Raw genomic sequence first — 26,127 nt, 5'->3', positions numbered from 1 at the left:
GAAAAGTTGTTTCAAAATAAACCAGAGTATGATTCGTTGAAAGTTTTTGGGTGTCAATGCTTTCTACATATGAGACCCTTTCAGAATCACAAGTTAGATTTTCAATTACAACTATGCACTTACCTTGTCTTCGGTCCTCAACACAAAGGATATCAGTGCCTTGCGAGTGATGGTAAATTGTATATATCACGCCATGTCGTATTTAACGAAATAGTTTTTCCCTTTGCAGATAAAGTAGTGTTATGTTCAAAACATCATTGTTCAGGAGTGTAGTCTTAGGATATCCCTATTGTTGCTGATGTGAGAAACTGGTCATGTAGTGTTACTCTAGATGAGGTAGTTGACTGTGTTCATGATAATGAAGCTACGTGTCAGACTCAGTTAGATGTTCCTGATCAACATGGATATACATCATATGTGGTTGAGGAAGTCACAACAGAAGCAACCACAGATACCATTGTGAACGATGATATAAATTTAACTATGCCTCTGAGCATGGCTGGTGTAGATGGTTGCGCTGAATCAAGTGGAGGGGCTGGCACAGTAGCATGCAGTCGGCTGTCGAGTAACACATTGCTACAAAATCTTTATCTCATGCTAAGACGCAGCAAGTGTGGAGTGTTTAAACCTAAATCCTACACCAGTTGCTTTGAGAATGAAGTGCCCTCTATGATTTAGGAAGCATTACAATGCTAGTTGGAGAGAAGCAATTCAAACTGAGTATGATGCTCTTCAGAAGACACGTGGATGGTTAAATTGCCAGCAGGTCATGCTCCCAGTTGGCTGCAAGTGGTTGCTTAAAATCAAATGCAATCCTGACAGTACTATACAACAACATAAGGCACGATTGGTTGCAAAAGGTTTCTCACAAGTGTCTGACACAATTTTACTGACACCTTTAGCCCAATTGTAAGGTTTTCTTCCTTTAATATTGTGTTGCTTTAGCTGTGGGCTAATGGTTGGGAATTGAGATATGTAGATATCAATAATGCGTTCCTTAATGGGGATCTTGATGAAGATGTCTTCATGCAGCAACCACCAGGATTCTAGAAAAATGTGTGGATGGAACTCTCCTTGTTTGCAAACTTAAAAAGGCTCTCTATGGTCTTAGGCAAGCTCCACGAAATTGGCACCAAGCTTCGAGATAGTCTAGTTTAGATTGACTTTGTAGCCTCAAGAGCTGATCCCTCATTGTTCATCAGCAAAAGGGATGATGGAGAGTTATTTCTGTTGGTATATGTTGATGACATTGTCATCACTGGGTAGTCATCGAGTGTAATTCAAGAGGTGGTTCAGCTACTCAGCAATAGGTTTTCGTTAAAGGACCTTAGTTTACTTAGTTTTTTCTTGGAACTGAAGTGCATAGGGCACATGGATCAGTTATGTTGAGTCGGAGGAAGTTTGTACTGGAATTGGTTGAAAAGTCTGGAATGAAAAGAGCTGTTGCGTGCACTACACCAATGGTAGTGTCTTCTAAGCTTTCGGGGGACGAGGGTGAATTATTAATAAACCCTAGTGAATATAGAAACATCGTTGGTTCTATGTTATATGTGTGTCACACACAACCAGACTTAGCTTACAGTATTGGGAAGGTGGCACAGTATATGCATGCTCCACGAGAAACGCATATGCTTGCAGTTAAGAGAATATTGAGGTTTTGGATGGAACTGTGGACTATGGACTGTTGTTTTAGTCGATTGATGAAGGGTTGACAATTTCAGCATTTGCTGATGCGGATTGGGGAGGTAGTGTTGATGATAGGAGATCTATCTCTGGCTATGGAGAATTTGTTGGTCGATGTCTTGTTGCATGGAGCTCCAAGAAGCAGAAATCAGTCTCCAGATCAACTATGGAAGCTGAGTACAAATGCGTTGCTGAAACTGCTGTTTAAGTAACGTGGGTGAAAGCCTTACTTGCTGATCTAGGTCTACAGCAACTACAAGAACCATTAGTTTGGTGTGATAACACTGGTACAGCGGCAATGAGTGATAATTCAATTTATCACGCTCAGTCAAAACACATAGACTTGGACGTGCACTTTGTTCGGGAAAAGGTAGTTGCCAAGCATATTCAGGTTAACTATGTTCCAGCTGCACATCAGATTGTTGATGATTTCACCAAACCTTTTACCAGAATTGCCTTTGAAGTGTCGCAGCAGAAGAATATTATATACATGTTTTTAAGAAAAAAACAAGAAAGCTGGAAAAGTAGGGGGAATGTTAGACTGTTATAGTTAGAGACACGTGTGTGTATGCTAGTGGCTAAGGTGTTAAAGTTAGTTTGTTAAGCTGCTAAGCTAGACTGTTAAAGTCTGTTAAGGTGTAGTTATGAGGAATGTGAGCTACACCAATGTATATAAGCATGTGTAATTCAATGAAGTAAACATCTTGCTTGTTCAACACTATTGTTTACGGTCTTTCCTAATAGAATAACAGGTGTTTATAGATCTTGGAAGCCGATGGTGAAATCGTTCTGAAGGTCGACGAGGACACCATGAATCATAATGGATTTGATGAAGCATGAGTATTGATTTTAGTAAAAAAATGTATCCCAAATTCCTGAAAAAATAATGTTTAACATTGGTGGCAGTGTAGCTACAATAAAAATGAGAGTCGAGGAATATGACGGAGATCGTTTTTTTTATGGAAATTCGTCATTTGAAAGAGGTGATGGTGAAACACATAGGGAGTCTATTGGTCTTCCAAACATTACTAGCACATATGACGTAGGGAAAATTTCAAGGAAAATGCGCTAAAGGTGGCGCTTGCAGAAATTAATTCGCAACAAGAGCAAAAGATTGCAGGTGATAGCGTTTCTAGTTCAGAGGAAAACAATAATCAGGTGTCTTTGGAAACTTTTCCTACTGAAGAGTTACATGAGGTTCCAGTACGTTCTAGTAGTGGAGTACAGAGTGTAGTTATGCGGGCTGATATTGGGCCAATTCTAGAGTTGGCGAATCAAGGATGGGAAAAGAAACCCAAATTATTTCTAATGAATCCAAGTTAGTTGAAGTGCCATTGAAGAGAGACCGAGAACATTTTTTGTGAGCCCAAACTTTCTAAATGACTGTTTTGGGGAAAATTAGTAGTGAATTCCCAAATCAATTTTAACCCAGGTCCTGGGTACACTGGGGGAAGTAATATCTCCATCTCGAGTCCCAAAAGATTAAAAAAACAAAACCAGAAGTGTGAGTAAAGGGAGGAAAATTATAAGCAAAGTGGAGGTCCCCAATTGGGCATATATAGAATGTGTGAAATGCTGGTCTTTAAGCTCCCCAGGCAACTCACGATCTGACCAAGAAGTACTAGCCACTTTCAATATTGGGTCGAAATTAGGAGCAGAGTTCGGCGTTCCAAAGCAGATTGTCATCGTAAGATTTAAAGAGTTGGAAGAGGGTGTTGGGTATTAATATCTCAGGTATGGCTCTTTCTATATGACAGTGTTTTTTCCAATTTAGAATGATCATCTTTGTCTTAACGTGGAATGTTTGGGGGTTAAGGAAAGGGGGAAAAGTTAGAGCAGCGTGTCAGACGTTAGTTGCTAGCAAAACCAATATTGTGTTTTTTACATGAATCCAAATTAACAATGAAGCACCCAAGAATCTTCAATCGGTTAAGCGGTGTTAGGCTTAATGAATATGAATTCGTCCTCTTGGAGGAGGCGTTAGGAGCAGGCAATCAAATAGCGAACCGAAAACATTATCGCGAGTGCTATTTAACGGTAGCGTCGCCGTCCGAAATCGAGATTGATAAAATTAGCGGTGGGTAGCAGATTCATGCCAATAGCGGCCCGTTGCGCCCGTAATTTAATGGGTAACGATGAATAGCACCGATAACGAGACGCTATTACCGTTTTCGACCGCAACAGTGAAACAAAAAAATAAAAAAAATAATGGAGAGATTAGTAAGAGAAGAAATGAAGGACAAAAAGTAGGAAACGTTTAAGAATCCAAATCCTAAACTTAAAATAAGGAAGAGAAAATTAAAGAATAAAAAGAAACCTTAATTGTCACTCATACCCTAAAACAAAATTTGTAACAAGAAGAAAAAAAGAACGGTTAGAAACAAAATTAAAGATAAAAACAATGAAAAAAAGAAGAAATTGAAGAAAATAAGGTTTACCTTTGGCCCTTGCCATTTCTGGGTGATCAAAGCAATGAACAGCTTATCCCAATAGTAAGGAGTTTTCATTCGGTGAAATGACCAACATATATGAAAAGGGGCTCGATCCGACGATGAACGATGGAGTTTGGAGGGCAAGAATGAAGAACCCGAAAGATTTGCGACTGATTTGGAAATTTGAGATGTTTTTCGTTGATACCAAGGCTGGATTTGTACTTATGAGACCAAAGAGAATCTGTTTTTGCATTTTAAATTTAGTACGGTGGTCGGAAACTTCCAATATGGTGCTTGTTGTAACGGTTGGCAGTGAAAATGGGTTTCTGAGAGAATAAAGAGAGTTTTTGGGAGAAAGAGAATAAAAAGGAAAAGAAAATATAAGAAGATGTTATAATAATTATTGGGGTAATTAAAAATTTGTTGTCTTTTAGTTTTCCAAATATCTAATTTAGTCCCTAATTTCCATGTTTAGTTGTTTAGTTATATTTAATTTAGTCATTTTGTGTTCTTTAAATTTATTTAAATTTCACACTTTTATTTAATTATACTTAATTATGGCTTAAAGAAAGTTGTGTGAAATTATTATGTTTTAGGATAAGTTGTGTGAAATTTAAAAAAATTTAAGACCGCGACATCTGCGGTGATCGCGATAGTATACGTTACGTCTGTAACCGTGATAAACGCAACACAATCGAAAACCTGTCCACAAACGCTATTTAAATCCCTGGTCAGGAGGTATTATTTCGCTATAGGATACTAATTTTGTTGTGATGGAAAGAAAGATGTTATAGAGATGGTTTGTGATACTAGTTGGCTTTTTTACTAAAGATAAAATGAAGTTGGCGTTAATTAACGTATATATCCGAAATAATCATTCTGATAGGAGAGACTTCTTTGTAAAATTGGATGAAATTATAGAGAATTTGGGGTCCTTGTCATCTTGGGTGATTTTAACACTATAAGATGTGAAAGGAGAGGATTGGTGGGCTAGCCAACGTATCAGCTACGAAAGTGTTTGAGGAGTTTATTCAGGCAAGGAATCTGGTTGACTTGCCTTTTGAGGGGAGTGCATTTACCTGGTTTAAAGGGGGTATATCGATCTTTTCCAATAGACTAGACACGTTCCTCATTTCACCGGAAATTCTAGGAAGGTTTCTAACCTTTCTCAATCAGCTCTCTCGAGGGGTTTAGTTGACCATAAACCCATTCTTCTGAAAGACATGGATTTTTTTGTGGCCCCCAAGTCATTCAATTGGTTCTCCCATTGGGCGGTAGACCGTAATTATTTTAATCTGTTATCGGATGTAAGTAGAAAGTGTCGGAGTAGAGGCATTTGCTTTTTATTGAAAAAGTTAAAGTAACCACTAAGGGTTGGGTTTCTAAAGCCAGGGCCTCGGATCCAAAGTCCAAAGCAGAGCTGGAGAAGAAAATAGATGATTTAGAAGTTGTTGTTATGTCCTCTGGCAGAATCCATTCTGCCCACAAAGAAATTTGCTCACTCAAAAGCAAACTTTGGTTGAAGTATAAAATGGATGAAAGAGAATGGTTACAAAAATAAAGGCTTAAGTGGTTCAAAGCGGGGGATCGAAATATGAAATTCTTCCATGCATCTGCTGCTATCAGAGGCCAGAACAACTATATCTCTCATATTCGCATGGGGGATAGGTTGTTTGTAGATCCTAAACAAATATCCAAGCTGCTTGAAGACCATTTTAGATACAATTTCAACACTTTCAAAACTCTCCCCGTTAGCAGTTTCGAGATGCAGCTTCCTATCTTAAGTCATTCGTTAAGGGTTGCTCTTGAAATTCCTTTTTCAGTTGAGGAAGTGTATGGTGCCATTGTGTCATCGGATGGTTCAAGGGCGCTTGGGCCTGATGGGTTTTGCTTAGATTTCTTTAAGAAATTTTGGGATGTTATTAAATGGGAGGTAATATAGTTATTTGACATTTTTTTCCATGGTCGTGTGCAGAAATTTTCCTTCAATCACTCGTTTATTACATTAATCCCAAAAAAGATTGCACCGGAGAAGTTAGAGAATTTCATACCCATCTCCCTAGTGGGTAGCATGTACAAGATTTTTGCGAGGGTACTGTAAAAAAGATTAGTTTATTGCATTGGCGAGGTGGTTGGGGATACTCAGTTCGCGTTTATCACTTGGAAGCAAATTGCGGACTGCTCACTCATAGCAAATAAACTCACTGACGACTTGATGCTTAAAAAGAAAAAAGTAGTCGTTCTAAAAGTGGATTTCAGCAAAGCATATGATTCGGTTGATTGGGGTTTTTTGGACTTAATCATGAGTAAGATGAGTTTTGGGTCTAGATGGATGACGTTATGTATCTCGACAACTTCAAATTCTATACTGGTAAATGGTACCCCTACTCGAAAGTTTAACATAAAGAGAGGTTGCGTCAGGTTGCCTTCTTTCGTCGTTGCTATTCATTTTGGTTGGCGAGGGTTTGAGTGCATTGTTTATGAAGGCGGGTGTGCAGGGTTTAATTAAAGGCGTTCGAGTTGGTTCAAGTGGAGTCATTATGTCCCATATACAGTTCGCAGACGACCTCATAATTTTCTCTGAGGATAAGTTGGCATCTTTGATCAATTATAATAAGATATAATAGTATTTGAAGCTGCATCAAGTCTAAGCTTAAATTTATGTAAATCAAAGTTGTTTGGAGTGAACATCGAAAAGAGTTGTTTGGTAGATTGGGCAAGAATAATAAAGTGTGATTCATATTTTTTTTCTGACTAATTACCTTAGCCTTTCTCTTGTCTACTCGAGAAACTCTCTGGATCTTTGGAAGCCTATGGTGGAAAGAGTGAAACATCGCCTTGATGGGTGGAAGGGAAAATTCTTATCCTTAGCTGGTCATTTAAGATTGGCCAAAGCAGTATTAACGAACCTGTCGGTCTATTATATGTCATTATTTCATTTTTCACCCACTATAACTACAAAGCTTAATGGTCTAGTGGTGAATTTCATTTGGGGTTCTTGTTCGGGAAGGAAAATCCATTGGATCACTGGGATACAATCTATAAACCTAGAATTCAAGGGGGATTGGGAGTGTTGATGTTAGATTGAGAAGTCGTGTTTTACTAAATAAGTGGATATACAGTTCGGGGAGTGAACCGGATCATTTGTGGAGGAAGCTAGTGGAAGCCAAATATGATTACGATCATAATTCTTTGTTGATGGGTACTCTTCCTCGGGGTAAAATGATGTAAAGCTATTCAAGCTTCTTCAATGATGGAAAAGATGGCAGCCTTGTTGTTTCCCGATCTATGAGAGACGCCAAATGCCACACTTGAATTATAAGCAATCTGTACAAAGATAAAAAAGATATAATTATAATGAAGTTATGAAATTGGGAAGCAAATGAAAAGATAATGAAAAGATGAAAGGAAAGAAAAGGTTATCAAAGTGGCTGCGGAAGTAGTGAAGTTGATGAAGAATTCTTCTTTAATTATTGATGAACTTAGCCTCTAACGATGATGATGGATGACTACCTTTGATGATAATTGAATGATGCTTTAATGGTGATGAATTATTAATGGAAATGGTGAAAGGGAAGATAAGAAGGTGATGGAAGATGGAATAAGGAAGGTAGTATCTTAAATAAGCCAAAGAAGACGAAAAACTATAAAAAGCTTATCCCCGTTCTCTATAAACTCACTTAAGGGGGTAGTATGTTTGGACTTGAACACTCTAATTATGGAAACTAGTAACTCAAAGTATCAAAGGAAAGGAATAATGCCACAAACTTATAAAAGTTTGTTTAATCGATAAAGTTCTTAAAAAACTTGCAAAAGATAATTCTCGCAAATGAGTTTTATATATTCAAAGGGTATGTTTAAAAATGAACTAAGCATCCCTATATATAGATTTTGGAAGGGTTGGCCGAATAAATAGATGACTATTCGACTAGATACATGATTTAAATGAACGTGCATGATGCTTTAGATAAATGAGGATATCCCTTGGACTTATGTTGGTTCGACTACTTCTTTATGTATGTGCATGACTATTCAGCTTGAAATGAAGGTGCATCTCCCTTGGTTGAATGGTTATGTGTTGTTTCATTTTGGCACCAAGTCTTGTGCATGTGCTAGGTGTGTGCTAGCCGTGTACCATGGTGTGGTCGAATAGTTATAGGAGTTGCCTCATGTCTCTTCGCAATTTAGGCTTCATTTAGCTACAACGAGCTCATCAATGTGCACCTAGGTGTCATGGTATCCAATGGGCAGCAACTTGTCATGAAAGGTCACGTTGTATGGAAGGTAACCTTTCATCATTTGAGCTACTTCCCATGTGATTGAGCTAAAGGTGAGCTGGTCATAAGTGAGTTACATTTAGATGATTCATTTGACATCTCCTTGTGGAAAGACAGCTCTTGGAATGGCAACTATTCTTGAAAGGGCACGATTTCTGTAATACCCCAAATATCGGGTCAGTGATTATATTGAAATGATTTAACATTTAGAGGATTAAATCGAATAAATGGTAAAGTAAAATAAATGATTTAGGAAATTTTGTTTAAGACCAATTAGTAAGAATGGAATAATGAAAGGGATATTTTGGTCCTTTTGAGGGAAATGGATTTAAAATTTATTTTATTAGGGATATTTAAGAAAGAAAAAGGGGAAAAGTTGAGAAAAAAGCTAAGTTATCTTATCTTCTCATTCTTCACGTCTCGTGCTCTCCTCCATAGCCAAAGGTGAGTTTTCTTTTAGTTTATGGGCTGGTTTTGAAACCTTAAGTGATATAGAGGTTTAAGGAAGGTTCAAGGATGATTAAAACTAAGTGATTAGTGAATTATTTGATATTGAAGAAAATGGGTTTTTGAGTGATATGATGAAATATGAGTTTTTATTGAGGTTTACAAGTAAATTTGACTTGTCAAAGAACTAAATGAGAGATTGAAGTTTTGTGGATAAAATATGTTAGAAAAAGTGTGATTCTTTGTTTAGAGTGTTCTTTAGAGAAATTGGATGTTATAAGAAGATTAATGAAGAAAAGTTAGTTGAGTTAAGTAATGATGAGTTTAATAGTATTGTTGGAGGTAAAAGTAAGAGAATTTAATGAAATTTGGGTAAAAATCGATTGAAAATTGGAAAATATGCGTAAAGGTATCGGTATTAGAAGAACAATACCGATACTATAGGTTTAAATTTAGGAAAATATGATGAACAGTATCGACACTGATGTAATTAGCATCGATACTGCTTTGGGTTTTGATACTAAGAGGAAGGTATCGATACCATGAATTCCAGAATGCAGAAATGGTATCGATATTGAATGGAGTATCGGTACCATAGTATAGAAGTATCGGTATCGGTACCATATTAGGGGTACCGATACTATTGAGCCTGAAATGTTTTAGATATGATGAATTTTAATAGAAATTGAATATAATATTACTTTTGAGTATTATTAAAGTATAAATGTTAGAGATTATATTAACATTTGTATGGTATTTGTAATAACGATACTTGTGTAGATCGTAACCAAGCTTCAGAGTCAAGCAAGAAAAAGGACAAGGATAAAGTGCCGAGTAGTCGGACATCATTACAACATACTAGTGAGGCATATCAGGTGAGTGCACTTGTTGTACTTCTTTGAAATGAGGGAGACTTGCGACGAGTCAACCTCAAATGTTTTCATAAAACATGTTTTATAGTACATTGATATGATTTCATAATGTTTATGGGAATAAGATTATAAATAAGTCTTAGAGTATGAACTGCTCTAAAATGAATAGATGAATGTTGATGTTGTTCAATGGTTATCGATGTTGAAGAAATAAATGTGTACATCTGTGAATTGGATTTAAAAGCCTATTGTACATGCATTGAGAGTCATAGGTGCATTTCGACATACTTCGCGTATGATGGTATCGATCTATTTTTTTAATGCATAATGATTACTATTTCGATATACAATTATATAAGTTATCGATCGATTTTGTTTAATACAAAATGGTGTATTTTCGACACTATATGTGTAACCATGGTTATAATGTGTTTATGAATTACCATTTCGACACTATGTGTGCAATCCATGGAATTCATAATAAGTTTGTGAATTTCCATTTCGACACTTCGGTGCAATGCATGTACCTTGTATTCTCATTTGACATACATTGGTCTAAATAAAGGATAAATTGGAAAATACTGATTGATAGGTATGCTGGACATACTAAAAGATTTATCATGTTATTTGAATGAAGATTGGTTCACCAAGCCAAGTTAATGTATTGATATGAATCGCACGATTTCATTCGTATCTTGAGAATTTGTGATATGCTTATATTTAAGTATAATTCATTTTGTATTACTACGCCTCATTAAGTAAATACTTAGCGTTTGTTGATTTCACACGTAGGTATTAGCAAAGACTAGCGAGTAAGGAGTGTAGCAGCGATCATCAATCCCAGGTTGACTCATCAGTAATAGTAGGACAATTATGCTTATTTTGATAATTAGCTGGCATATATTAGAACTTAAGAAAAATGCTCTGAAATGTATTAAAGTGATAATTTTGTAATATGTTACAATAAATGTTTTATCGTTATTATTATATAAATGAAAATGTTTTTTTTATTTTCGAAACAAAATTTTATGGGTTACAAATAAAGAAATATTTTTATGAGTCATGTGACACATGTGACTTGTGTGCGAAAACGTATACGGGAAATAGGTGTTACAATTTCACAAAAATTGACTTAGGCCTTATTTAAAGTACTATGTGTGGTGGTGGTGATGGTGCAGCTCCCCAGCTGAAATGAGATGTCTAGCTAGCTCAAAAGTTTAGCTCAAGTCAGCTATGAGATCAGAGTGTAGCTGAAAACTTTCCTCCAAAATGATCTTGAGTTACCCCGGAGTTGTCCTAGTCATGTTGCCATAGCTCTTGTACTTCATTGCTAGCTTAAGTCAGCTCTCATCATGTGGTCGCCTATGTACCTTCAAAAGAACAAAATAAGCTATGTATTTAAAGTAATAAATATTAAATATAAAGATGTGGACTATAGGTTATAATAATAACTCATGCATCATATGATAATGAATAAAATGTTATCATCATAGCTATAGATGTAATATATGTATATAAATATATCTATATTATAATAAATAAGATATGAATCATATATTATGAATATAATCATCATAATCATAGTGTAGAAAAATAATAAGTTAGAGAAAGTCCCCTTTTGAATCCAATGAAAGGTTGGAGATGCAAGGATGAATATGATGCAAGGATGAATATGATGTTGAATTGGTTTACATCATAAAACTTCTTGGGTTTGGAGGAATGTTATTTCCCATTTATCTCGACAGGGCGATTCCTTTGTGAAAGACATTAGAGTTCGTATTGGGGATGGTAGCTCAACGAATTTTTGGAATAATTTCTGGACTGAAGTATTATCCTTAAAAGAAACATTTCCTAGGATATTCAATTTATCTGTGAAAAAGGTAGGCAAGGTGTCGGAATTCGATGTGAAGACTCTGCGGTGATGGGAGTGAAATATTATAAATGGGAGAGTTCTCTTTGTGCGGGAGCACAATATATGGGGAAGAATTCTTAAATGTTCTCAATAATGTAGTTCACAGGTATGGGGATTCTGATAGGTTAGTTTGGTTAGGCTCTTCTAACAGTTTAAATGTATTTAGAGTGGACTCAGAAATTGATAAGTTCTGGAACCTTGTGTGGGCTAATCTCGCTCCACCAAAGGTTGAGGCATTCGTATGGAGGGCAGTGTATAATAGAATTTCAGTTTTAGTGGAATTAGCTAAGTGTGGCGTGGTGATTCGAGACTTGTGCTTATGTGTGTTCTATAGAAAAAATCCTGAATCTAGTGATCATCATTTTTTGTCACTGTTTGATGGTTTGACCATTGTGGCAAAGGTGGTTTTCAATCTGGAATTTGCATTTCGTCAGTCCATGTAGTTTTCATACTTTTCTTTTTGCTGGAAAGGTATTTCATTGTCTAAGGTTGGCAGGAAAGTGTGGGGTACTGCGCTATTTGGGTTCATTTGGTCAATTTAGTTAGCCATAAATAATGCAATGTTTAATGAGAAATCCCTATTCTTAAATCAAAATTTTGAGGATGCTATGGTTAACATTTTGTTATGGTACATTTCTATTAGCCCTAAGCTCATTTCTTCGATGCAAGATTTCATTTCTAGCCTGGATGTGATTATTCATATTAGATAGTTGGGTGTTCTTGTTGAATGATGGTGTCATGGATTATGTATTTGTTTTGTCTGGTGTGAATTCTTTCTTGTGGTATTATGAGGTTGCTGGTTTCTTTCATATCGAGAAGCTCTGAGTGAGTGCTTTTTGGTCGACGGTTGGTCTAGATTTTTATGGTTTAATGTTGCAGATTGTTTATTTGTTTTGTTTATGTGTCGGTGCTTGGTTTGTTTTTTGGTCTTCGTGTTGGCCATGTGTATTATCGGCTGCTGCTAAACCTTCGTGTTGAAAGTTTATGTATTTATTTTGTTTATGTATGTCCCTGCGATTGTTCTTTCTATTACACTCTAAGGTGCACTCTTTTTCCTCCAATTAGGATTAAGGAAATTTTTAATGAGACCCTTGGGGTGGTGTACTCTGTATATTTCCAGTTATATACAAAGTGCCCATTTTCAAAAAAAATAAGTTAGATAAAAATAAATATATTTTTAGGTTAAAATAATAATAAAATATATTTAATAAGTTAATATAAAAATAAAATATATTTTTAATGCTAAGATGTAAAGTTAATTTTATATGTGAATTTAAGTTAAGATGTATAAAATATTCAAAATTTAAGTTTACATTAATATACAACATAAATAACATATGTAGTCAAATTTAAACTAATTAACTACTTTATCTCAATGGTTGAGCCTTACTTCCTCAACCCAAAAACCTCATGTTCGATTCCCATGGGTATTATTTAAGCGCCCAAAATTTTCTTTCCTCTAGAAGTAACACATGTCACCCTCTAATCGGTGAGAAAAATATATTAAATTAAAAATAAATTGTGGCACGTGTCATTATACTTGGAACCATTGATTTAAGAGTTAAGTTTATTTTAATTTATTAAAATTAGGAGCAAATTGATAGAATATATAAGTTACAGTGACCAAATGTTTAATTATACCAAATATTTTAATTGCCACATTAGCTTCTTCGTTAAATATTAATGGCAAATGACTTAATTGAATGCATTTAAATAGTTAAGTGACTTGATTGACAAAATTTCAAAAATAATGGTCAAAATAAAAAGGGACAATAGTTAGGTGGTCACTGGTGTCACCCTCTGATTGGTGAGAAAAATATATTAAATTAAAAATAAATTGTAATACATATCATTATACTTGGCACAATTTGATTTGAGGGTTAAATTAATTTTAACTTATTAAAATTATTACCCAATTGATAGAATATATAAGTTACAGTGAACAAATGTGTAATTATACCAAATATTTTAACTGTCACATCAGCTTCTCTATTAAATATTAATGACAAGTGACTTAATTAAATGCATTTAAATAGTTGAGAGACTTGATTGACAAAATTTCAAAAATAGTGGACAAAATGAAAAGGGACAATAGTTAGGTGGTCACCAGTATAATTTACTCTTTATTTTAAATAATTTACCTTTAAAATTTTAACTAATTTATAATTATACGTTGAATCATTTAGAATTTCAAATTTTTATAAATTAAATTAATAGTTCTCATCATTAGTAATGCTCATCGAGCAGCAACTCATCATATTTATTAGGGAATATTTTACAGTGCTCGACGAGTGCCGTTAAAAATAAATAAATTATTTAAAATAAACGATAAATTATACCAGTGACCACTGAACTATTGCCCTTTTTTCATTTTGACCATTATTTTTAAAAAAAATTCAATTATGACACTCAACTATTTAAATGAATTCAATTAAGCCATTTTTCGTTAAAATTTAACAGAGAAAATGATGTGGCAGTTAAAATATTTGATATAATTACACATTTAGTTACTGTTACTTATAATTATATCATTTGGTCCCTATTTTAAATTTATTAAAATTAAATATTATATAAAATTATTAGATGTATTTATAATTTTATTTTTTATAAAAGTATGTTAAGAATAAAGTACTGATTAAAGTATAAAAAATCAAAAAATTGATTTTAGGATAGAATTTACAAAAAGAATTGTAGAATTTACAGAAAGAATTGTAGTAAAAATTCAAGTTGAATATGATATAGGGTAAATTCTATATTTAGTTACCTAATTATTCGTGTGTTTTCGTTTTAGTCACCAAACTATTTGTTGTTAAAAATCATCACTAAATTACGTTTTTTTTTCATTTTAACCAACAATCTTTAAAACAATAACGGTGATGTTAACATGTCACCATAAGGTAATGCTACATCATCCTTGAAAAATAAAAATTTCAAGTCAATAGTTCTATTAATTTTTTAATAATATATGATCAAATGAAATCAAACCTAACATTAGTGAAGATTTTGAAACAACAAGAATTAGATAAGCTAACAAAACCAAAGTGATAGTGTACAACCCAACCCGTACCCGACTCAGACAAGTCTGAGGTGTCACATTGACTTTTCAAACCTTGACTCTTAAAGAAATCATGAAACTTTTAAACTTTCTTTAAAATAAAAGATGTTAATTTACACAAGTTGGACTCAAAATAAACAAAATTAATCAGAGCATTAGAAATCCACAATTTTGTTACATGCCAACACACTATATACAACCAAATACCTACACTTAACTACCATTCTGATATGATTTGTGGAAAGGGGAGTCTGACCTATCTTGCTCCTCTTCACTTCTCTTCTCGCTTCCAAAACCTATGTGTGAACACCACACCTAAGTCGATGACTTAGTGAGGCATAAAAAAAACATATATAGAAACTCTAACTCAAGCAACGCATGAACACTTAATATGATTCTACCATTCACAAACATATACATATATAACATACTACATGCACCTGTATATCATCTTCACACTTAGCATTATTATCAAACCTTCTTATCATATAATCTCATCTTCACTAAATGTGCACATCATCAATCACTTAGTAATTCACAAAGAATCAACATAACAGTGAAATTTACGTTTGTTGACTAAACTATAACACATATGATCATGTTATGCACATATGCAAATAATCCTCTTATGCAAATTCCACTTAAATTTTTATCTTTGAATTGCCCATGTACATTATTGAGAACAGAAGGTACGTGAGTACACTGAGGTTGCGCACAAATGCTATCACCACGGCTCGAATAATTCCCACTAGGGGCACTGAAATTTGTCCCTAAGGACCACTATGTCCCGAAGGACCACTATGTCCCGAAGGACCACTGATATGTCCCAAAGGACCACTGATAATCCCTCAACTCTTGGCATGCCAATTATACCTACAACTCTCATATTAAATAACATGGGCTTAAATATGGATACACTTCACATTTTCATATTTCTCTTATCACTCATCATATAACACATCATTCACTTCACATGTACATATATGATCGCTTAGCATTATCCTTTGGTAATACCGCTCATTACACATAATGTCATATTAAAACATGGATGAATTATGCATATAATCACTTGCACATAGAACAATTCCATATAAATCACATATCACATGTCTTATAACTTATTCTTATATTTTCTCATAAACAGATACTCTTATAACTTCTTATCATAACATTCTTATCATTTGATTTCATATAGCTTAATAGTCACGTGACTTATTTTATATACATATATTCATATATTTTATAATTACATAGTTTACTCCATTTCACCCATAGTCACATAATCACTAATTCACTTACATATATATCATTTTCATACCTAAATCATATAACCACTAAATCTTCCTCATAGTTACTATATGTTCATATAATCTCATTTTATCCTATAAGTCATACTTATCTTAACTCACTTTTCTTTTCTTTTCACATAATTATATCATTCATATAATTTATTATACTATCTTGCATTTATATTGATCATTTAATCTATATCATAACATAATTTATATACTAAATTAATCCATTTATCTAGCTTCATGTCACATGACTCCTATATCATAATTTCTTTTAAATATAGTTCTTCTATAAACACTTAACTTATAATTTGGTATCATCATTTATATTTATGCACCCTAATTTACATACTATTCTCCTAAAGTCTTATAACCTTTTCTATATAAACCCTTATACCATATATATAACATATACTTGATTATCTTATGATCACAATTACTTATATCAAATAATTCTTTAACTTATAACCTAGGTCACATGTTTTTTTATTCCTTATGACTTTATCACACAGCTTTGTCACATTTCATACAATTTTATATTCCCTTATTACTTGACTTATTTCTTGTTCCTATATCTTCTCATACTATAAATATAGATTTCTCATCTTATAACTTATATTACATATGCATGAAATCTTAGAAGTTAATAATCAGTAACTCAGATAATTCTTGTATTGTTTCATAAATCATTATCATATAACACAAAATGCACACACACATAACAGTAATGCAAGCATGTCACATTCCCATAGCACGCAATCTATAAATCACATATCACATGTCTTATAACTTATTCTTATTTTCTCAAAACATATACTCTTATACTTCTTATCATAACATTCTCATTTGATTTCATATAGCTCAATAGTCCGTGACTATTTTATATACATATATTCATATATTTTATAATTACATAGTTTACTCCATTTCACCCATAGTCACATAATCACATAATTCACTTACATATATATCATTTTCATACCTAAAATATAACACCTAAATCTTTCATGAAGGTATACTATATGTTCATATAATCTCATTTATCCTATAAGTCAATACTTATCTTAACTCACTTTTCTTTTCTTTTCACATAATTGATTATATCAATTCATATAATTTATTATACTATCTTGCATTTATATTGATCATTTAATCTATATCATAACATAATTTATATACTAAATTAATCCATTTATCTAGCTTCATGTCACATGACTCCTATATCATAGTTCTTTTAAATATATTCTTCTATAAACACTTAACTTATAATTTGGTATCATCATTTATTTATGCACCCTAATTTACATACTATTCTCCTAAAGTCTTATAACCTTTTCTTATATAAACCCTTATACCATATAATATAACCTATACTTGATTATCTTATGATCACAATTACTTATATCAAATAATGCTTTAACTTACAACCTAGGTCACATGTTTATTTCATTCCTTATGACTTTATCACAGAGCTTATGTTACATTTCATACAATTTCATATTCCTTTATTACTTGACTTATTTCTTGTTCCTATATCTTCTCATATACATATAAATATATGTTTTCTCATCTTATAACTTATATTACATATGCATGAAATCTTAGAAGTTAATAATCAGTAACTCAGATAATATTCTTGTATTGTTTTCATAAATCATTATCATAACACATAATGTACATCACATACATGTAATGCAAGCATGTCACATTCACATAGCACGCAATCTTAATCATGCTTCGACTCATATTATCATATATTCAAAATATCTGGAACAGACTTATCATAAGTCCAATTCCCTTGTAAAAGTACATATATTCCAATAGTATGCACTCACCTTGGCCTCACTAAGTTCCTTTATGATTTCCTTTCTTTCAATCGAATCTTAACTTGATAGTCATCCCAGAACTTGTTCGTGCTCGATATCTACATAATCATGTACTAATACTTATCATTATCCAATTGATATACTTTAATCTATCATTTATTAGAATGAAAGAAAGATTTATTCCATTTCCCATTGAAGTGCATCGATACAGTCTACAGTGTATCGATGCATCCTTTAACATGTGCATCGATGCACTACCCAAGCATCGATACACCATTCACCTTCGATGTTTTCATTTTAAAGGGTGCATCGATGCACTCCTTATGCATCGATGCACTAATTGCATTCGATGTTTATTCTTTAAAGAGTGCATCGATACACATTGAATGTGTATCGATACACCTTGCCCAAAATTTGCATTTTAAGCCCGAAAATCATCAACTTTTCACTCAATTCTTCTATTTTAAGCCCCTATCATGTCATTAAACTCAAGTACCATTACTTAAACCAACTTATATCCATATAAACCATCTTTATCTTCCATATCTCATCATGATTCTTAAAATTTAAGAATCTTACTAAACTTTCAACTTTGTTAGTAATCCTTTCTAATTTCATAAATCTCTTATTCTTATTGATGGCAAGTCAAATTCAACTTTCAATTCTTATTATAAACTCTATTTCAATATTTCACTCAAAACTCCAAATCTTAATCTTCCTTAACTCCTTTATCTTTTGATTTTAAGTTAACTTAAGCTTTCCTTAAGCTTAGTTATCATCTAATGATCATAATCCAACCTTAAATTTAACCAGAAATTATCTAAATAGAAGACTCACCTTTTGTTCAAGCCTTCACGTATGAAGAAGGAATAAGAGAAGAGAACTCTGGAACCTTTTCTCTCTTCCCACGTGATTTCCTTATCTTATAAGAGAAAATAAAAATCTTCCTTGTCAAATGATCATTTTACCCTTTACTTCATTTAATAATTACTAACAACTTTTATGATTTATTTCCAAATAAATCATAAAACTAATTCATTGTTCTACTATAGTCACCAAATTCTGAAATTTTACAATTTGATCACTAACTCGGTATTGAGGATGTTACAGATAGTTAAGTGATTAAATACATAATTAATCTTTTTTTTTGTTGAGAAACTTTCTCTACTCGTGATAAAAAAACTTAAAATTCATATTAATTTAGACTAAGTACACAATGATATATGTTATAAGATAACTCTCAATAATTTAACTGCATACTAAAATCCAAAAAGTTAAATAATTTATAGTAATAACTTTTTTTTATTGTTATATACTTTATTTCTTTTATTATTATCATAATTTATTATTTTGTGACAGTATAATTTATAATAATTTTATAAAGTACATAATACACATATTAATATTAAACTAAATATAAAAATTGTTGTTAAATCAATATTTATATGTATATATCATGACAACAGATCTGCATATTATATTAAAACAAAATGTATCACCGACACCCTTTCTCTTCGTGGGAAACTGGTTGTGCACTCGTTATCAGCTCACCTCGCTCGTCTTTAGCTTAAGACTTGGTCTTCTCTTTTGAAATAAACGAAGCTGGTTTCCTTTCACAAAGTTTTTGCAGTGAGGGAGAAATGGAGAGAATAAGGGCTTGTTTGGTTGCATTGGCTCTGGCGAGCCTCTGCTGCGTAGCCCCGGTTAGATCCAGTGCCTCTGATCATCGTTACAAAGCTGGAGATGAAGTTCCTCTGTACGCTAATAAAGTCAGTCCCTTCCACAATCCCAGGTTTTCTCTTCTTTCCCTTTTCCCTCTTAATTTCCCAATTTTTATTTTCCTTATCGTAATTTTTTTCTTTGATTAACGGTGAGACATATCGTTACTTTGATTTTCCATTCTGCTCCTCGGGTTCGTTTAATTGTTTTTCTTCGTTTCATTATTTTTAGTCTTCTTCTTTCCTTTTTGAGAGTTTAAGACGAATTGAAATAAATGTTATGCTGCTCCCGTGAAGGAGAAGAAGGAAGTTTTGGGAGAAGTGTTGAATGGCGGTCGGCTTGTGAGCGCCCCTTACAAAATCGATTTCTTGAGTGAGAAAGATGCCGAAATTGCTTGCAAAAAGAAGCTCACAAAGGAAGAAGTTGCCAAATTCAGAACCGCCGTTTCTCAAGACTAGTGTTTCCAAATGTACTACGACGACCTTCCGATCTGGGGCTTCTTTGGCAAAGTTGATAAGTAAGGCCAGGCCGATCCGAGCAACTACAAGTATTTTCTCTTTAAGCGTCTCGTATTTGAGATCCTTTACAATAAGGATCGTGTTATCGAGATTAATGTTCAATCTGATCCCAACGCTATTGTTGATCTAACTGGAGATGAACCGATCGACGTGGATTTCATATACACTGTTAAATGGAAGGAAGCAGATACGCCTTTTGAGAAACGGATGGAAAAGTACTCCATGTGATCTTCCTTGCCACACCACTTGGAGATCCACTGGTTTTCAATCATCAATTCATGTGTTACCGTTCTTTTATTGACTGCTTCCTTGCCACCATCCTTAGCACATCATCAATCACTTAGAACAATTCACAAAGATCAACATAACAGTGAAATTTACGTTTGTCGACTAAATTATAACACATATGATCATGTTATGCACATATACAAATAATCCTCTTATGCAAATTCCACTTAAATTTTTATCTTTGAATTGCCCATGTACATTATTGAGAACAGCAGACGAGGAGGAGGAGAATGGGTGGAAGTACATTCATGGGGATGTGTTCAGGTTTCCAAAGCATAAGTCTTTATTGGCAGCAGCTCTTGGTTCTGGTACCCAGCTCTCTACTCTGTGAGTATTGGTCTTCTATTTAATTTAGTTTTTGGGTTAGTGTTTATGAGTTGGTGACTGACTTATTTGCGTCATTTTCCAGTACAAATTTCATTTTTATCCTTGCTCTAGTTGGGGTATTTTATCCATATAATCGAGGAGTTTTGTTCACTGCTCTGGTTGTCATTTATGCCCTTACATCTGGAATTGCTGGATACACTGCAGCCTCTTTCTATTGTCAACTAGAAGGAACAAACTGGTTATGTAATTCTGGTCTCTCTTCCTGTTTCCCAATCTATAATTTTTAGTAGTTTAGAGATGTGATTGAGATTTTAGATTTTCAACAATCCTTTTCTGGTTTATGGCAATCATCATTCTATTGAGTACATATGAATTGTCTATGTTGGTCAAACCTAATAAATTGTTTATGTTCTATATTTGTTTATTTGTGTGTTTTCTTTTCCCTTTTTCCATATATTGAGAAGATGTGAGCCATTAGGGAGAATTTAACGGGAAACTTAAGAAATATGGGAGAAAACCATAAGGAATGAATTAAGGGTGAAAATTTCTGTCATTTTCCAAAATCCAATACAAATCTAAATATGCTAGATATTTATTATTAGCTAAACCCTAAATAGACAAAATTACCAAATAAGCAAAATAGTAATAAATACATAACATCCTAAGACCAACTCCAGCGTATTATTGGAGTGGCTGCAATCTCCACTTTGGAGTTAAATTTCAACTCCAGCCCATCGTCACTTTAAATGCTAGATTGTGGCGACAGCTACAGTTGCACGCTATAACTGGCGTTGATGTAGATGCGCTACATATTATATTTTTTTGTTATTTTTCTGATTTTTTATTTTTTTTACTTTTTTGTTATTTTCTTTTCTTTTCCTTTTCTTTGTTACATTATTTTCTTTTATTCTATATTTTATGTTTTTTTATTGTAATTTCTACACAATAAAATAAAAATTAAACATAATATAATAAATTCAAGTAGATTAAATTGCAAGATAGATAAAAATACATTGAAATTAGATAAATAAACATACTAATTTTTTGAAACATAAAAACTACAACAAACATAAAAACATAGAAAATACTAATAAAACTCAAACAACATTTTAAAAAACAACCCAAACACAACAATTTAACTAATAACTAGACAGACCTCTTACACTCCCTCCAAGATCATCAAAGTTCATTCCAAACACATTAAAAGTAGTAGAGGTTGATTGTTCTCCTTTTCGTTTCTGAATAATTTTTTGTTGTTCGTTTTGAAAATGGTGGGGGTCAGGAATGGTATCTGGATCCATTGCTAGAAGCTTGTCATCTCTCTTCAATTGTGCAATTTCAGACCTTTTATTCGTGGCCTCTATCCTTTCCTTTTCCAGTTGAAGAACAAGATCCCTTTGTGCCTTTGATAAAGATAATGTTTCCCGAAGCTTTGCAGTTGATTCATTGAAGGAATTTGCAAGAATAGAGGATTTTTCGATTTGCTTCCTTTTTGCTTTGGATTTTTGACACACTCTGGTCACTTGAAAGAAGAACCACCTGTACTAATAATTTCATCGCTACTTAAATTGATTTTAAATGAAGACAACGAAGGGTTAACGGAATCTGGAATATTTTTTGGAGGCAGTGAAAACCTGCACTCGTTTTTTAAATTGCAAAATATCTTTTACCAAATCGAACACATGATCAAACTTAAATGCACAACCCCTTTCTTGCACGAAAAGTTCACTTGCACGTTATAGCTGCATTATAGAAAATAAAATTATTTATTGTTCATGTAAACTAAAAAAATAATGAAAATAATATAAATTATTACTTACAATTATTTGTTGATCTACACCACTTGGATGACTATATTCAACTTGTTGTATACAACTGTTGAATTTGCGCATCTATAATTACGATCGACAATGTGAGAAGGTTTTGATTCGCTATTGTGTTTTGCTTCAACATGCTGCCAAAAACAATCTTTCGTTTGATTGTTGTCGACGATCAGATCTTGTGTGATATCAAGATAGACATTGCAGAGGTATCGATCTTCACCCGATTTGAAATTAGCGCGTGACTTTGTCGACATTTTAGAAATGAGAAATATAAGAATTGTAATTTTTCTAATGTGTTGGAAAAAATGTGATGCCATCTATTTATAGAAAAAGTTGGTATAAAATTGAATGGTTGAGATTTAAAGAGTCAATTCTTAATCAATGGGTAGAATTGTTTTCACATGGATTGTGTTTTCTTGCAAGCACATGTGAATGAACGGCTGAGATTGAAAGATTTTTTTCTTTATCAGTGGTTGTAATCCAATTAACATGGATTGTGAATAAACGGCTGAGATCAAAAGATTCCTTTCTTTATTAATGGTTGTAGAGATAGTGCTGGAGATGAATTATTGTTTTATCATCTCTATCTCTACTCTAAAGATGAAACATTAATTCATCTCCAGCACTATCTCTATGACCATTGATAAAGAAATGAATCTTTCGATCTCAGCCGTTCATTCACAATCTATGTGAATTGGATCACAACCATTGATAAAGAAAATAATCTTTTGATCTCAACCGTTCATTCACATGTGCTTGCAAGAAAATACAATCCATGTGAAAACAATTCTACCAATTGATTAAGAATTGACTCTTTAAATCTCAACCATTCTATTTTATACTAACTTTTTCTATAAATAGATGGCATCACATTTTTTCTAACACATCTTAGAAAAATCACAATTCTTATATTTCTAAAATGTTGACAAAGTCACGCGCTAATTTCAAATCGGATGAAGATCAATACCTCTGCAGTGTCTATCTTGATATTACTCAAGATCTGATTGTCGGCAACAACTAAACGAAAGATCGTTTTTGGCAGCGTGTTGAAGCAAAACACAATGACGAATCAAAATCTTCTTACATTGTCGATCGTAATTATAGATCGAAACAATGTCGCATGTCTACCATTCTCAAAGACAGCCGCAAATTCAACAATTGTATACAACAAGTTGAACATAGTCATCCAAGTAGTGCAAATAATCGTAAGTAGTAATTTATATTATTTTTTTAGTTTACATGAACAATAAATAAATTTATTTTCTATAATGCAGCTACAACGTGCAAGTGAACATTTCGTGCAAGAAAGGGGTTGTGTATTTAAGTCTGATCATATGTTCGATTTGGTAAAAAATATTTTGCAACTTTAAAAAATATTTTGCATCTTGAAAAAACGAGTGCAGTTTCTTCACTGTCTCCAGAAAATATTTCAGATTCCGTTAACCCTTCGTTGTCTTTATTTGAAATCAATTTAAGCAGCAATGAAAATATTAGTACAGGTGGTTCTTCTTCCCAACGCCCAAAGGGTGTCAAAAAATCTAAAGTAAAAAAGAAGCAAATCGAAGAAGCCTCTATTCTTGCAAATTCCTTCAATGAATCAACTGAAAAGCTTCGGGAAACATCTTTATCAAAGGCATAAAGGAATATTGCTCTTCAATTGGAAAAAGAAGGAATAGAGGCCATGAATAAAAGGTTTGAAATTGCACAATTGAGGAGAGAGGACAAGCTTCTAGCGATTGATCCAGATACCATTCCTGACCCCGAACGACGCCACTATTTTCGAAACGAACAACAAAAAATTCTTCGGAAATGAAAAGAAGAAGAACAATCAACCTCTACTACTTTTAATGTGTTTGGAATGAACTTGGAGGGGGTCTGTCTGGTTAAATTTTTGTGTTTGGGTTGTTGGTTAAAACGTTGTTTGAGTTTTATTACTATTTTCTATGTTTTATGTTTCAAAAAATTAGTATGTTTATTTATCTAATTTCAATATATTTTTATCTATCTTGCAATTTAATCTATTTGAATTTATTATATTATGTTTAATTTTTATTTTATTGTGTAGAAATTACAATTAAAAAAGTGAAAATAATTTAACAAAGGAAAAGAAAGTAAAAAATAAAATAACAAAAATCAAAACCAAAAATCAAAAAATAACAAAATATATATATATAATATGTAGCGCAGCTGCAGTGCAACGCCAGTTGTAGCGTGCAACTGTAGCTGTCGTCACAATCCAGCATTTAAAGTGGCGATGGGCTGGAGTTGAAATTCATCTCCAAAGTGGAGATTGCAGCCACTCCAGCGATGCGTTGGAGTTGGTCTTAGTTGGGATGCTAATTTTAGGTGGGGTAACTCTGGCCTTTACCTTACCAAAGCAAGCTGTCCTCATTTTAGAATGGTGACTAATTAGTGAATATCTTTTTGGTCAAGTATAATGTTTATTTCTACCCCTTTTTTGTGACAGGTGAGAAACTATTACTGACGGGAAGCTTGTTTTGTGGACCTCTTTTTGTCACATTTTGCTTTCTTAACACTGTCGCAATTGCTTATAAAGCCACTGCAGCATTGTTATTTGGAACCATTGTAGTGATTTTTCTCTTATGGGCTCTGATCACATCTCCTTTATTAGTATAGGAGGTGTTGCTGGAAAGAATAGCAAGGCGGAGTTCCAAGCCCCTTGTCGCACCACAAAATATCCTAGAGAGATCCCACCATTGCCTTGGTACCGGAAAACTCTTCCTCAGATGGCAGTGGCAGGATTCTTGCCATTCAGTGATATCTATATTGAACTTTACTACATATTTGCCAGTGTGTGGGGACATAGAATCTACACCATATAGAACATCCTGTTTATTGCGTTTATCTTTCTCTTGATTGTCACTGCTTTTATTACCGTAGCTTTAACATAATTATTTTCAACTTGCTGCTGAAGATCATGAATGGTGGTGGATGTATGTTATTTGTGGCTTCTGGTATGCGTGTATATTCATGCATTCATGACTGGGCACAAGCAAAATACTATGAATACATGTGCATGGTTACTTCAAGAATATTTTGAAATTCTCTTTGTTGGTGCATGTGAGGTATGTTTGATTTTCAGCTATAGTTTGCATAATTTATTGTGATATATTGTTCAATTTTTTATATCCTTTTCATAATTGTCCTTTTCTTATCCATTTGTACAATTAGGGATGAGTAAACGGTTTAAACGGCTGGTTTAAGTCCCTTTTTTTAAACTGACTTAACCGACTATAATCTAAAAGAAACGGAACCGACATAATAACTGACATCCCTTTTTCTCAGTACACTGACTAAAAACTAAAGCATTTCTCTTATTTTATTTATTACAAATTTTGTGATATGAAAAGTTGGATCTTTCTTTCGTTTTTTGTTCTTTAAATTAGTATGTACCCTAGTAGGGTAGAAATTAAGATATCTCTGCAGATTGAATGGGTAGTGCATAAATTGAGGAAGAAGGATAAAAACTAAGAATATCCTACGGATAATGCTAGGAGGGAATCCTACAAATCACTTGAACATGATGTCATTAGGCATGGACAAAATCCTGTCGCATCAGCCTGATAACATTAATGGATTGCTCTTCTTTAGGCTTTGTTTCGTAAGTTAGAAAGAACCTTTTTAATAAAAGATAG

General features: G+C 33.3%; 1 pseudogene; it reads left to right on the top strand.

Moving 5' to 3' along the window:
- Window positions 1-19,436: 19,436 nt before the first annotated feature.
- LOC120197110 lies at window positions 19,437-25,474 on the top strand (annotated as a pseudogene).
- Window positions 25,475-26,127: the final 653 nt, after the last annotated feature.

Source organism: Hibiscus syriacus, unplaced genomic scaffold (genome assembly GCF_006381635.1).
Source record: "Hibiscus syriacus cultivar Baekdansim isolate YM2019G1 unplaced genomic scaffold, ASM638163v2 tig00117046_pilon, whole genome shotgun sequence".
Taxonomy (NCBI): domain Eukaryota; kingdom Viridiplantae; phylum Streptophyta; class Magnoliopsida; order Malvales; family Malvaceae; genus Hibiscus; species Hibiscus syriacus.
This window is presented reverse-complemented; position numbering and strand designations above follow the sequence as displayed.